General features: G+C 43.9%; 2 long non-coding RNA genes across 2 annotated transcripts; both read left to right on the top strand.

The window, feature by feature from the left end:
• The first annotated feature begins 5,666 nt into the window (after nt 1-5,666).
• Nucleotides 5,667-10,727, top strand: LOC124300257 (uncharacterized). The gene is made up of 3 exons (XR_006907189.1): nt 5,667-5,840; nt 6,142-6,418; nt 9,302-10,727. It is a non-coding gene; the product is annotated as an uncharacterized LOC124300257 (long non-coding RNA).
• Nucleotides 10,728-12,046: 1,319 nt separating this feature from the next.
• On the top strand, nt 12,047-14,020 carry LOC124300256 (uncharacterized). The gene is made up of 4 exons (XR_006907188.1): nt 12,047-12,110; nt 12,259-12,349; nt 13,086-13,292; nt 13,405-14,020. It is a non-coding gene; the product is annotated as an uncharacterized LOC124300256 (long non-coding RNA).
• Nucleotides 14,021-14,301: the final 281 nt, after the last annotated feature.

A 14,301-nucleotide genomic window follows, 5' to 3' on the forward strand; every position in this document is an offset into this window, starting at 1 on the left:
TTTCAAATAGAAGAAAAGAAGAATTGCAAATTTTTAAGGTCTTATTATGGTGCCAAATCGGATTTCACAAGTTTGATGACGTCTAGCGTTTGGTCAACAAACCACATCATTTTGAAGGATTTCCGATCTGACGTCCGAGAGCAAATGGCTAACCTGTTAGTATAGCATTCTGCCTAACAAGCGGCTAACTCGATCTCTGTAAGGCCCCGAATATCTTTCCTTCGCAGGCTCTGAGTCCGAGACGCGTCGTGCGGCGTCGAGCAAGGTGGTCCAGCCAGTCCCCCCCTGAAACTCAAGGGATTTATAAACGATCATTGAAACACATACCCGAAAAACGACTCCATGTTTATCAATAGGCCCATGGATATCGTGCGAAGATGATTTTTTATTTTTTTTTGTCGTATCCAGCAAAAAACGCCTTTACGATTATTTATGTGTAAAAGGCCAGAAGGGCAATATACAAATTTTGATGAAACTAAATATCTTCCTGTTATTTCGATGCTACAAAATTTATTACGACCCTTGTCAAATCGCAGAATATATATTTATATAAATTCTGCAATTCAACAGCGCGTAACTTCCTCAATAAATTTTTGGGGAATACGTAAAGAAAAGCTTAATTCAAAAACGAAATCTTATAGACCTTCTAATGCTTCCGATTGTAAGCTTTAGATGGAATTTCCCCTACGCCGTTACGCGCATATAGAATGGGCAATAAGTGCTGGAACGGGAAAACGATCAATTGAATCGGGCAGTTGACAGAATTTTCTTCAAGGGCCCAGATATCGGAAGGTTTAATTGAATAAGCTATAAATTGAAACAGATTACTGGGGTGAAAAGTGAAAAAAAAATATTGTTTTTTTCCTAACCTTCTGCAAATTACAGGACCTGAAATCTTGCAGTTTTACAGCAAGCACTGAAACCCAACTTTGTCAAAAACTTTTTTCAATCAAAATGTCTGTTCCAATTTTAACCATCATGAATTCCTAGTGTCCAATAGGCTAAAATCTAATTCAGAAGTCATGAAACTGCATTAGGTATTTAATATTAAGCTTGCCCAAAAAATGATTGAAAAATGATCGATCGTAATCGATTTTCTTAATGCGTCAAAGCTAACCTATCACATTGTCCCCTCCGAACGAATTAGGTCTCCGTCCAGGGTTCGAGAACCCAAATGACTTTCAATTTATAGGAAAAGCCTCCCGCCGTGCAGATAAGCTCGGCATAACAATATCAATAAAATCGAACGATGTTGTGACACTTGAATTGTCTCACAGAGTCCATCCATAATACGGTATTAGGCGCAGAAGCAATCTTATAGAAACGAAGTACCACTCGATTGACCGTACCGAAAATTCCCTCATCACCGGCTTAGTTACAGTTTTTTTCAAATAAGAGAAAAGTATTGCCTCGTAAAAGTCCGAAGAACCTTCCAAGAGGCACAGGAACCGGCGGGAAGTCGGGCTAACGAACAAGGTCGTTGAAGTGCGGACAAGTCCGAGTCTTCAACGGTGTAATTAGCGGTCAACGCCCGGCGTCTCGTGGGCCTTGCGCCGCTCGGAAAGCCCGAAAAAGCTCGAAAAAGATTCATAAGTCGGCCACACACGACGGGCCCCTCGGTGGACCGGCAGCAGCTGTCTCGCGACGCTGACTCGCTGACGCTCATTAGCTATTCATACGTATTATATGCCCGCCATATACCTACCCACCTATCTCGAGACGGGGCCTTCTTGCCTAGGCAGACTCGATGCGCGCGAGGCACGCCATGCCTGCACGATGGGCATTGGGCCCGTTCCCGCCGTCCTTCCTTCGCCTGACCCCAAAACCAATTCTAGTTTATGTGCGCGAGGCTAACGAGACGTCTATATTATTATGCCCCGAGAGGAGCTGGCGCGCAAGCGCTCGGCGAGGCGAAATAAGGGAAGGTTACTTCGGCCCTAGCCCGGGGCTGAGGGGCCCGTCGAAGATAAAGACGAGCAGCGAACGCGGAGACCACCGAAGGAGGCTCTTCACCTCTTCGCCGAACGCCTGTATTCGCTCTTTTCGCCCTCAGATTTCGTCGACGCGGGATTTAAATTTTCCACCAACCTTACAAGGCCCGGAGGTATCCTTGACCACAATTTTTATCGTACTAATAAGTGTGCAAGGTTGACATACCCTGCAGACGGTATAAAAAACGAAACTTTTCAACAGCCGATTGCTTAAAAAATCAATTCAAATTTTATATTACGATTAAACCTGATGAAACAGTTTTGTATCGTTTGTGACAGAGCCGTCATTTGTATGAATGCGATGATATGAGCGTAAATGATCGATGGTACTTGTATGTGGTATCGAATGATTCCAACTCAATCCCACCTATCAATTGCCCGATTCTGTTTTGGATCGGTCACAACGTCTTTCAAACAAAAGCTTCTGGCGAGTTGTACACCGTAATATGACAGTGGACATCGTTGAACTTGATTCCACAGTCATCGAGCTGCGCAGCGATGAGACTTTAAACCTCTCAAAATCTCGCGAAAGTCGTACTCGGATTTCAACTTTCACTGTCGAATGTACTTGAAGAAAAAAAAAATCACGCGATATCCGCTACGTACACAGAAAAAAAAGAATACTACAAACCACTTGGACAGATCGAAAGTAAATTGACGAAAACTGTCGATCCTTTTCGACTCTCTGAACCGATGAAACTAAGCCTGCGAAGTAAATTATTCGACCTCAATTCGAGAGAGCGTAAGCTTGTCTACGATACATCCCAAGTCCCTTTACCGACGCGTAACAGGACACTTCCGCACCACAGAGATTGAACGATGTTCCAGCTTTTGAAATTAAATTTCCTTTGTTCATTGTATTATGTAAAATTGATACGATTCCGTATCTACTCACTGTACTCACTGATTACACACTCGAAGATACAGGTAACGCATAAAAGAGCCACTCCGAGAGGCTTTGATGTGAAAGGGTGGTCCGGCTTGCTCGACAGTCGATTCCGATCACCTTCCGACGACCTTGTCTTTGTCTAATCTATAAAAGCGAACGAGTAGATTTATGAATGAGGCAGGTACGTCGAGACGTCGAAACGTCGGTCGTCGGGAGGCGATATACGCGCACCTTTGGCCTCGGAGGTTTCATTCAAGTGCTTTCGTCGCCGCGTTCGTTTTTCATACGAACAAGTCGTCCCGAGGGAATTCGCATTGGCGATAGAAGGAGCTGACAACCCGGAGAAAAAGATCCGTTTAAAAAGCGAAGCAGTGTCGTCCTCGTCGGGCAAAAAATCGCCGAGCAGTTTGCCTCGACGTCGTTCCCTATACACTGACGTGTCGCGATGCGTTACAGCCGGGGTTCGCGGTTTGTAATTAAAAGAGGCGAGACCGAGTCTCGAAAATTTTGTCCCGTTCATCGGCGCGAATTCGCCTCGAGTTTCGAGTCGAGCGTTGTTGAGGGCGGGAATAATAATTCGGCAAAAGAGGGCACGTGTATCCCCGCAAACGTCACGTGGCCTCGGTAACTCCTTCGACGAAACGTTACCCTCCGGAATTCCCTGGGGCCGTTCACGATTCGGTCAATAACTTCGCGAGCCTCGCGACGATTGTCTCTCCGGCTACTGTCTTATGTTTTAATTGTTCTCTGCTGCCGCGTAAATCCTAATTAAGACTGAATTATTTTACCGCCAGTAGGTACCTTATACCCGTCGTGTTGCCGCCGCCAACGCGCGCCTACGCCTTCCATCCAGAAGGGCCCAGGACGTATGGGAATCCTAAGGGAGGTGGGCCTACGCCTCGCCGAACTCTCCAGCCTCGAGAAAATCAATGATGCTGAAAAGGCGCGGGGTCTCTGTCTATAAATACGAGCCCACTCCATATTCCGTCTGCGAAAGGATTATAATTCAGCCCTAAACAGCACCGCTCGAAATAGATGCTTAGTAATGAGCATATACCGATATATTGAAGACAAAATGCAAAACCGCATCTCGCCTTGTTTCTCCGCAAATCTCTGTCGCGTACATTGCGGAATAATCTGGTCCAAAGTTTAAACTAACGGTGAGTCATCTCTGAGATATCGCAGTTGCGTGTTTTAAGGAAAACGTAAAAAAAAAAAAAAAAAAATATGGATGTCTTTTTGTACGCAACGACCCAGTTGCGATACAAATGATTAAATATTAACGAATTTGCATCGAAGTAGAACAGATTTTGGAGTCTGCTGAGACAGTCCTGAGGGCTCGATAATTCGGCAGCGCGAAAATTGATTCCGTCTAAAAAGAGGCCGCGATGAAACTTTTCCTCGTTAGACACCATGGGAGGTCGTCGGGTAATTGAGGCGCGTCGTTTACGGGCAATCCGATCTAGAATTAGGCGCAATACATATAGCGGTGAAACCCATACCCGAGGGTTGAGTAAGGACGGCGAGAAGGGGAGTGAAGGAGGGGGGGGGGGAGGAACGTGTATGTATATAGAGAGAGAGTGAGAGAGGGGGGGGGGGGGGGGGGAAGGAGAGAGAGAGGTTAAACCGCGTCCGCGAGTTAATCTATGCTAAGTCGGGAGGGCCGGACATGAAAATCCCGTGGCCGGGATGAAATCAACTCCAGAGGGTCCCGGCCGCCGCAGACGCCACCGCGGATTGCCGCGTCATCCTTATCCGAGTCGCCGGGTCAACCGACTAAACGGTATTCTCTTTTCCTAATCGTAAAGGATATTAGAATAGGTTTTATACAGAGTCTCGCCGCCGAGACACCCACCGCCCAAATCTTGCCGATTTATTATACACTGTAATCTACGTACAGATATTAATTTATCAGTACAATCCAAGAGTGCTGCACGCGTCTTTGAGGAAATCGATAGGTACCTTATGCTAACTGTAATTACCATGCATGCTCCTAAAAATTACGCATGCTAATGGAACACGTAACGTGTCCATTGTTTTCCCGTATAGAGAGGAAATCAATTCTCAAATAATCAAGAGCGTTGGATTCCTGTAGCCCGAATAACGAAGCTTGATATTTCTTGTGTTTCGTAATTTGATAATTTGGAAAAGCAGGTGCGTACCGTACCTATACCTAACTGTAGCCTGTTTACACTCACAGGCCGAAGTTACCTAAGTTTTTAACTAGCAGTTATCACGATCCTTATTATACGTTCGTATCTCCTAATTATTTTACTGTTTATGGTTATCCAAAACGGTAGAACGTCATCCGAAACTTTACTGTCTTACTTTATTTTCAGTAGCGGATCAATGCCATTTTTGTTTTTGACTTGCAGCGCATATATAATAACAATTGTGAATGATAAGGTGCCTGAATCAAAAAACGAGACGTTTTATTTCATCGCAGATTCACCGACAGTGATGATAATTGCGCATCAAAGTCCCAATAAAAATGGATTCAATTTCGCATAATATTACACCTCCGCTTCCAAACGTATTAACGGTAATTTTCCGTCGATCCCGCATGGAATGAAAATGACCACGTGTCTTATCTTCGTCCCGATGAATTTCACGGTTATCCGTCAAAACACCGGATATGGGGTATAGAGATCCGACCGAAGGAGAGACGAGTGAGGGACCGTTGGAGAGCTATGACGTCCCAGGCGTGTCTCATTGTCCCGGCAAGTCTTTGTCGGCCCCGTTCCATGAGGCCCGGCGACGATGGGGACCGAGAAGGTGTCACGCCAACGCAGCAGCAGTAACTTTCTTCGGGGCGGTAAGAACGCCGACGAAGAGAGGAGGACGCGTTCGCATCGCGGAAAGGGAGCGGAAGGGGGAGAGGGAGAAAAGGAGTTAGGAAAAACGGACGAGGCTCTACAACTTCGCTAATTGCCGCATCACTCAGCGATTCTTTATTTCTCGTAATTTCAACCTTTTTTATCCACCTTTGATTTTTTGTTTTTCGCTCGCCTGGTCGTTTTGTCGTTTATTTTTCGCTCACTTTTTCTCACGTATATAGGTATAACGGAAGATCGATAATTCTCTGAAATCACGTTTAAACGGCTATAATATTTTCCACGAACTATTTTTAAAATATGCTTTTTGTTACATTTGAAGAGATTTCAACGCAGGTTCAGGAATTTCATGACATATGACTTCTCGGATTTGAAAATTTTTCTGAAATTCTGGAATTCTTACTACTCTAATGTGATATGCTTTCAGGTAAATCGCGCTCCTCAACGCAAAGGCATTGAAGAATTGAGCAACTGATGCTTTGGAGAAACTTCCCTGCAAGGAAAACAATTCACAATGATTCAGGTTGATGCCGGTTATAAATCGAAGATGAAGAACCGATAGATCAAGATCGTGGAACATCGCATAAATAATCAATTGGCAATTGGAACGCTAGTCAAAATCCTGTAACTTAAACATGCTACAGGTGTAGGTACACTGGAAGCTTGGAAAGCCGACGAGATGAAATTCTTGCTTGCTGATCAGTGTAGGTACCAAAGTTGAAATTTAGAGCCTTGTCTACGCCTGAAAGTCCTGCATTTGGCAGGACGCAGTAGGACCTGTGAAGGATTAACTTTGTATTGAAAAGAAAACCTATTCTAGACCTAAACTTGGCCAATATTTCCGTTTCTTCGACGGTTAGGTTCAAAATAGGACATCTTTAAAACCTCTACGGGTCATAGGTTATAATAGGACGTTAAGGTCCACAAGGGGTCGGACTATGAAAAAGATAGCACTCTCAAGGTTCTGAATCGGGGGATGAGAAGCAAAAAGTACGAAATAACGCTCTGCTTAGTATCCGCAGACTTATGGTGGGTCTAAGAAAGAAATGCAGAAAACATGTTTAATCAAGTAAAAAGATGTCGATCCTTTCGTTGAAATCGGAGAAGTATAACAACGGTATTCCGTGAAATTAAGTAGCGATAGTCAAGGTACAACATCGGATGGTGCAGAGTGCATAAATCCAAGTGGGAGGGGAATGACGCACCATTTTTTTGTCAGTTTCGATTGGAAAGGCGTCCGCGGTGAACAAACGCTGTGTCGGCGATGCGCGCGGTGAGGATCGTAGCTGAAGCGAAGCTCGCCTCGTTCTGCAGGGAAAGACCACCAACGGGAGAAACCTTGCGGGACCTCCGCGCCCCCGGCCGGGTAGCGAAATTAAATTCAAATATAATCAAATAAAATTTAAATTTTAAATCCTCCTTCGGTGCTGCTCGGATATATCCCAGCAGCTAGCAGCGAGCGAAATTTAGTGACTCTGCCACCGCGGCACCACGCAGCACGCGCCGTCCTCGAGATTCTCGTTACATTTTCCACCCCCGGGATCGAACTCGGATTTAAGGGGTCAAACGGCGCTGGTTCCGTGCCCCCCTCAGCCCCCGGGGCCCGGAGTTAAATCGCGGCATCGGGCGGGGGTGGAGGGGGCGGCGGGAGCGGCTGATTGAGACAGTGTTTTGTTTGCTCGGAATGAACTGGGTGGAGGACGGAGTGCCTCGACTCGACTCGACTCGACTTTGCGCCGGGGGTGGTATGGGATGGGGTGTCGTTGTGTCAACCGCAGCGCCCCCTGACGATGACACTAGCGAACGCGAAAGGGGACGGAAAGTCTTTGCGTATAACTCGCCCGAGCAACCGCGCCGGGGTTTATTTTATTCCCGCAACGCCCGCCGCGCGGGATGCAGGAGAAGATTCCCGTTTCTCTAAACCGAGGGGTTGGCTCACCGGCTTACTCGATGGCCTTATTTTCCTCCAAAGTGGATTAGCCCGACGTAGCCTACGTCGCGTATATACAGCCGCGTTTACATATCCACAGCTATAGCTGTTATTGCTATGTGCCGCGATCCACGTTTTCTTATCTTCGTTCTATTCTTCGTCTATCAATTTCAGCCACCCTTGCGGAGCACGGTTCCAGCTTTCATATTTTTCATGGCAGCGAACGTTTTCGCTGAGACAAATTTCATTCGTTATGGTTACTTGGAAATTCTGATGAAATCAATATCGTTATAATGACCGTTTGAATATCGTTCGAATTAGAACAAAAAAAATGATCAGTTATCAGTATACTTTATTTTCTGGTTATTGCAATATTAAATGTGTTTTTTTACTTTAATACCTATGTTTATTATCGAGTGAGGTGAAAAATAAAAACAATTAAGGACTGTACGGTAACAGCGACTCGAAATTTCTCTAAATGTTCATACAGAATTATTGCAGAAACCACTTTTCAATACCTCCAATCGTTATCAAAATTTTCTGCAGTATTCTTTTTCAGAATTCTAATGAGCAAAGCAGCTTAGATTTGTACATGTATGTTGGACGAAAAATCATGATTATGTAGCTAGTCTCGGGACGAAAATTTTCAATCATATCAGTGTAAGGCTATAATTACATGAATCGCATTCATTGTACACAATGATTCGTGACATGTAGAAACGACTCGGTGAAATGATAAACCATCGAAGAATTTCAAAATTCTACATCAGTTCTTGTATTCACCATTCATCCATAATTGTAAAATATACAATAACAGAGCTTACCGAACGACGATTAATATTCTGCGCCAACTTGTAATGAAGAATGTTTTCTAAACATCAATTTATTACAAAGATTTTACAACTGCAGAAGTGGGAGAGTGAAACTGAGAGCGCGATAACCTGACGGTCACGTGGGTGAGTGAGAAAGAATGAAAACGAACGATTCGTTATTACCGATTTGTCATCCAATAACTGTTCCTAAAAATGTTCGTCAACAAACAACAACGCGCATTGCCAGCAACGACACCCGTCATGGCTCAGAATATCAGAACGATTCCTTTTCCCGCGTCCGCACCACTCCGATCGCATTTCAATTTCCCTTCCGGAGTGCAGTCTTCTCCCGATTCTTGCCGACACGCGTTATCCAAACTCACGTATCTGCGAAGAACACGGCCGCCATTTTACCCCGTTATACGTATACCTACTATACCTACCTACACCGTAATGCGAGGGAGTTTCCACCGCGTTCCTTTACGCGGTATGTACGTACAACGTAGATACGTAGAAGGTAGGTATATAAGGTACGGGTAGGTAGGATATACATGGATATGACGTAGGTTATGCATGTACATGTGCCACAGTCTGCGCCGCCACTTCCTTTGAACTCTTTTTCGGTAACGCAGAGGAAGCTAATTAATTTCTCTCTCTCTCCGCAGCTTCTTTGTCTCCCACCCTCCTCCCCTTTCCTCCGTTTCTGTACCCCGTGTCCCTGCAGCGTGTTCTCCGTTTGTATTCCCCTTCTCGCTTTCTTTCCCTCTCTTTCCCCCCTCCGAATTTTCACCGTACACACACACATAACTCTCCCACTCTCGCCCTACAGTCTCTTCATCTTCCAGCAGCGGCGTTTATTTTCTCCAACGCACCAAGCACACGAACACGTGATGATGGCAGAGGCGAAACCGCGGCGTACGACGGACGGGGAGAAAGCTTGGATCGTCGGGGGCCGTTTCATTAGTGTCAACCCCTGGAGTCGCGCATGTTTCAACCAAAATTACAGCGGCCACACCACATGACGACATTGCAGGCATCGGCTGCTATGGGGAACTTTCCGTTTGACTTCTTAGACCCCTTTTACTTCTCGTTGTTGTACCTTACTGCCTGTTTCTCTTCTTGCAGACGAAACGCTCGCGGCCGATTCACCCGTCACTTTCGGCCCGCGATCGCGTCGCGGCCAAAACGTCACTCTTGATCGAGAGGGTTGATCAAGGATTTATACCAATTATCTTCAAAGTCATGAAATTTCACGTCCAATAAAAATCAGCCGTTAATGCACCATCGAGTCATTCGGACCTTGGAGATGACACGATGAACATTGCAGTGTCCTGAAATGTATCAGGGCGAACCGTCGGACATTTATATTATATACCATTTTGAATGTCCCGCCAACAATGACAACAGCTTTGCAGCTGCTCTGCATCACCTGCACTTGCAGGTTAAGGGACTTCGTCAAGTCAATCATCGAAACTTCATCCCCTCAATCGGGTGTACAGTAATTGTGAAATTCATTCACATCCTTTACAATAATGCGAATAAGAATTCACTGGTCTGTCCGTGATTGTATAATTTATTGAAGCGATAATGTATTTCCTTGTTTCCTACTCTATTGTAGGTGTTTGCAAGCAAAAGTCCGTCACTGGGTGGTCTTAGACTACTTTTATCACCACAGCCTTACGCCGCGTGGACTTCATAAATTATGACGGTGACTTATGCAATTCAATGCTAGCAATCTCTCTTACTTATGTACGTAAATGGAGTAACTCATGACTTGACAAATATACTGTCCTTCGATCAGATGACTGTATTTCCGTCAGGCCAAACAAATACATCTATCCTCTTGCAATTTAATCTTTTAGCATAAAAAAATAGAAAAAAAAAATCTGCAAAGTTTGTGAAACCCAATTTTAATAGAAGCCTTATTAAATTTTCGTAAATAATAATCATTTTCAGGTAAAAGATAGTCATTGTAAAAATTTTCTGCATCATTTTATCATACAAGACGACATTATGCCTCTAAAATACACGCATGTCATACCCAATGGTAATTGTTGCGTCAGAGCTATTAAATTCATTCGTTCGTTCGTTCGTAATCTACACATTCCAACAAGTGCTTATGCAGATCTATCGACGCGATAAATATCTAAGTAAGAGTGATGGACGTCACTCACGCCTGCTAATGGTGTCGACTGTAACTCACAACAGTGTAGAAAGCGCGAAATTAGCTATTGTGTAAGTGTCAAGTTCACTCAATTTTGAATGTATCTCTGACATTAATGTTTACGTAATTATTGAAATAAATTAAAATATACGCTATTATACTGTTTGAATGGAATAATCATGTGAGTGGGTTCTTTAGTGATTCGTTTCCGTCATTTTCACACTAGCATCGCCTCTAAGCTTGCAGAGCTATATTTTACTGAGCTATAAATTACAAAGTCACCGCTGGTCGTTTCAAGTACCTACACCAGAGTAGATATAACGATTGAATATGATGAATATTAATTTTTAAATGCACCTTGAACGAAGAAGTTCGTGCAGCGGGTATTATTGCCGAAACCATAATTCTCGATAAATGCATGTCGTGGCCGGTCAACAGGAACAGCCACACTTTAGATTCTCTATCATACAACGGCTTCCACGACAATTGAGCATATTGAATTTCGACTCTTGGTTCAATGGCCATCGCCCATAGATCGGGCTTAAATTAACACGCCTTCCGGGTACAAGGAAGTTTAGCACGATTATCAAGATTCCTAATTATTTTAACCGCGCGGTGTCGAGCGGTCTGTGCTTCAACCGGCACACGTTACACGTTACCCAACAAGTCATTATACCGTGCAGGTGAATCTGACGCGATATGCGTATATGGTTTCGGGCAATCATTAAGATATCCCGAGATATACAGCGCGTGTAAACAGGGATAATCGATTCGCTGTAAGTACGGTACGTACAATCTGGATTTCATCACTTGATAATTGTACACGTCGGTCAATTAGCACGTTCAAAATTAATATCACAGCATTAGCGCGTAACACGCGAAGTACCTTTTCGTCGCCGAATGGTAAGCCGGCCTGCATCCCGGCACAATGCAAGAAAAACGTTCCTTCCTCCACGCCAGGCGGATATTGGTCAACCAATAAAGCCTCGTCTTAAGGCCGGTAAAAATTCCCGATCCAGCTCCGCCATGGCTTCGGCGGAAAATCAGATACGCGCGACTCCTTCGCCCCGGCATCTCCAGAGGGCTCCAGCTCTCGCGGCGTTTGACGCTGCGGAAAAAATCCGGCGGCTGAGAGACGCTGGAACCGGGGAGTGGCTTCGGCCTCCGACTCGCTGGTTGGCTCCGAGTCGATGGGCCTGACCGAGCGGCCGATGGGCCCCCCCGACGCCGAGCCGGGAGAAGCGACGGGCCCAAACCGAGGGGCCCGATCGCGTAGGTGTCACAGATCCGGCCGCTCGGCCCCCACGCAACGTGGAATTACTTCGCTATTGAGATGAGGAGATAGCGGAACAAATCATAGCGGCCACCCACGGCAAGCCGTGCTGCACCGAAGAGGACCCGACCCGCCTTATTGCTCTGGAGCTATCCGCGGTGCTACCACGTATATATTATCCCAGACTGCCGGGGCCAGTCGGGCCCAGACTCCGCAGGTAAGATACGTACGCCGGGCGCTATTCGTCTTTTGGGAATTATCGTTATCCAGGGAGATCTGCAGGCGCCTTAGGGAGACTCGGGAATCTCAATTTGATCGATAGTCGCCCTGCCAATTATGCGTCTTTCTTTATTTTCTATTATAAGGAACACCGCGGTCAGTCGGCGATGACGGCGCGACGATTTGGGAATAAAGAAAGCTTTCCAAATTCCGGCCGCTGCGTCGACGGTGTCGAAGGTACTTATGCAACAGGGATTCAAATTTGAAAATTTCTTTTTTTTCCACGTATAGGTAATTTGTGGTATTGCATGTCCGGAGGCGAGGCCAGAACCATATCCGGTGAAAATGTTACTCGGCCATAAACAATTATTAGTGATTCGTACACATAAAAATAATTACGGTCCTATCCTTACGTGCATGTAATTGTAGAGAAGAATTTTCGGAGGTTGGTATTTGAAAGTAATATTCTTCTGTCTCATGGTTACCTCGTGTAAAAAATAATTTTATATTTTTCACTGTATTACTTTGTAATTTTCTTACGAAATTTGATTTCATGACGCTCCACATTCAGCAACGTCTTATATAAAATCCGACGATTAACTTCCTCGTTAAATTTAAACACGCGATCAATTCGTTGATGACAAATTGTGAGTAGATGGGTAAAAAGAGAATTTATCTCGTTTTTACGCTGTAACGCTATTTTTACGTTATAGAGTCAAATTAAATTCTTTTTTCTTTTTTTTTTTTAGACTTTGATTCGTACGTGGTACTAAAACTTTGTCTACAATAATTGATAACCACTCGGTATAATTACGTGTACGTGTAATTTTGTGACGACAGCGATTGAGCTCTAGTAATATCGAGAAACTAATTCAGTTCAATTTATACCTTGGGCTCAATCCGCAAATTATGACCAACGATGATGTTCCAGCTGCAATAAAGTCAAGCTTTTCCTTCTCTTTTTTTTACGCAGTGTGGTAAGTCGCAACTTCCGTCGCTCTGAGTATTTCGAGTCAAGGCGGGGATCGATTTGGCAAGATGATCCAGTTCCAGTCCATGACCGCAGTTTTATAACTCTCGTCTTCAGAAAATATTATACGAGGGAGATCGCTTCGTTTCATTTGTAAACAATGGGACAGTTGCACGAGGAATTTCCCAGTCACGTTGATTGCTCACCAAGGTAAATATTCAAATAATTTTCACTAGCAACCTGCATTCGACCTGCATAATACCTGCATTCTTGACCCAATTTATTCGAGATGCTTACGTGTTATTACGTTTCACACTTACAGAGCCCAACAGAATTCGTAAGCCTGACGGACAAAGTAAAAACTTGGCGTGAATTTTTCTGGTTAACCAGTAAAGTTCAATTATTCAACGCATATCACGAAGACACTTGATCGAAGTGCATCATTTTCTTGCGATAGTCACGATAATTTTGTATATTGATTTATATCCGATAGTGTTGATAATATTGTTTCATGTGTTATATTTCGGTTTATACTCAAATGATCGAATTGACGATGTCTCTGGATTATAACGACGACACAATTTTACTCCGTGTATATTTTTATTGCAGTGCCTTCCAACCTGGGACTTGGGTACAGACGTGTACTACCAACGTAACAACTAGATGTTACTAACGTCACACACATATAAAGGATCTGATATCAGTTTGTACCGGAGTTGATTTAAATCGCGTTTTTCAGTAAATAACATTTTCCACTAAATTTTATTCAAACGTCCATTATTTGTGTCGTCCAAACAAGTCCAAAGTTTTTTTGCCACATGAGCAACTTCAGACTGATCAATTGTTACGAAAGGTCAAGTTCACTTTCAAATCATAATTTATTGTTCTTCTATTGTTGTACTATAAATTATTGGTCCAAAACTTCTTATACAAGACGATCAAAAATTGTCTACACGAATCTTAATTAGCCAAAGAGTATTCTTCTTTCTGATTTTCAAAATCAAAGCTATTGGAAACGTTCTAACGGAAAAACATAATTCGCTACACCATCAAATTGCATTGTTAATATGGAGACAACACGAATTTTTACTAACAATGAAATAGCAACAGTATTGAAAGAATAGTGAAGTGAGACTTAGAAAATTTTAGCTGCTGTAACAAATTTTCTTGCCGTCTCTGTATTTCCACTAGAAATTGCTGGTCCATCGAATTATTTTTT

Source organism: Neodiprion virginianus, chromosome 3 (genome assembly GCF_021901495.1).
Source record: "Neodiprion virginianus isolate iyNeoVirg1 chromosome 3, iyNeoVirg1.1, whole genome shotgun sequence".
NCBI lineage: Eukaryota > Metazoa > Arthropoda > Insecta > Hymenoptera > Diprionidae > Neodiprion > Neodiprion virginianus.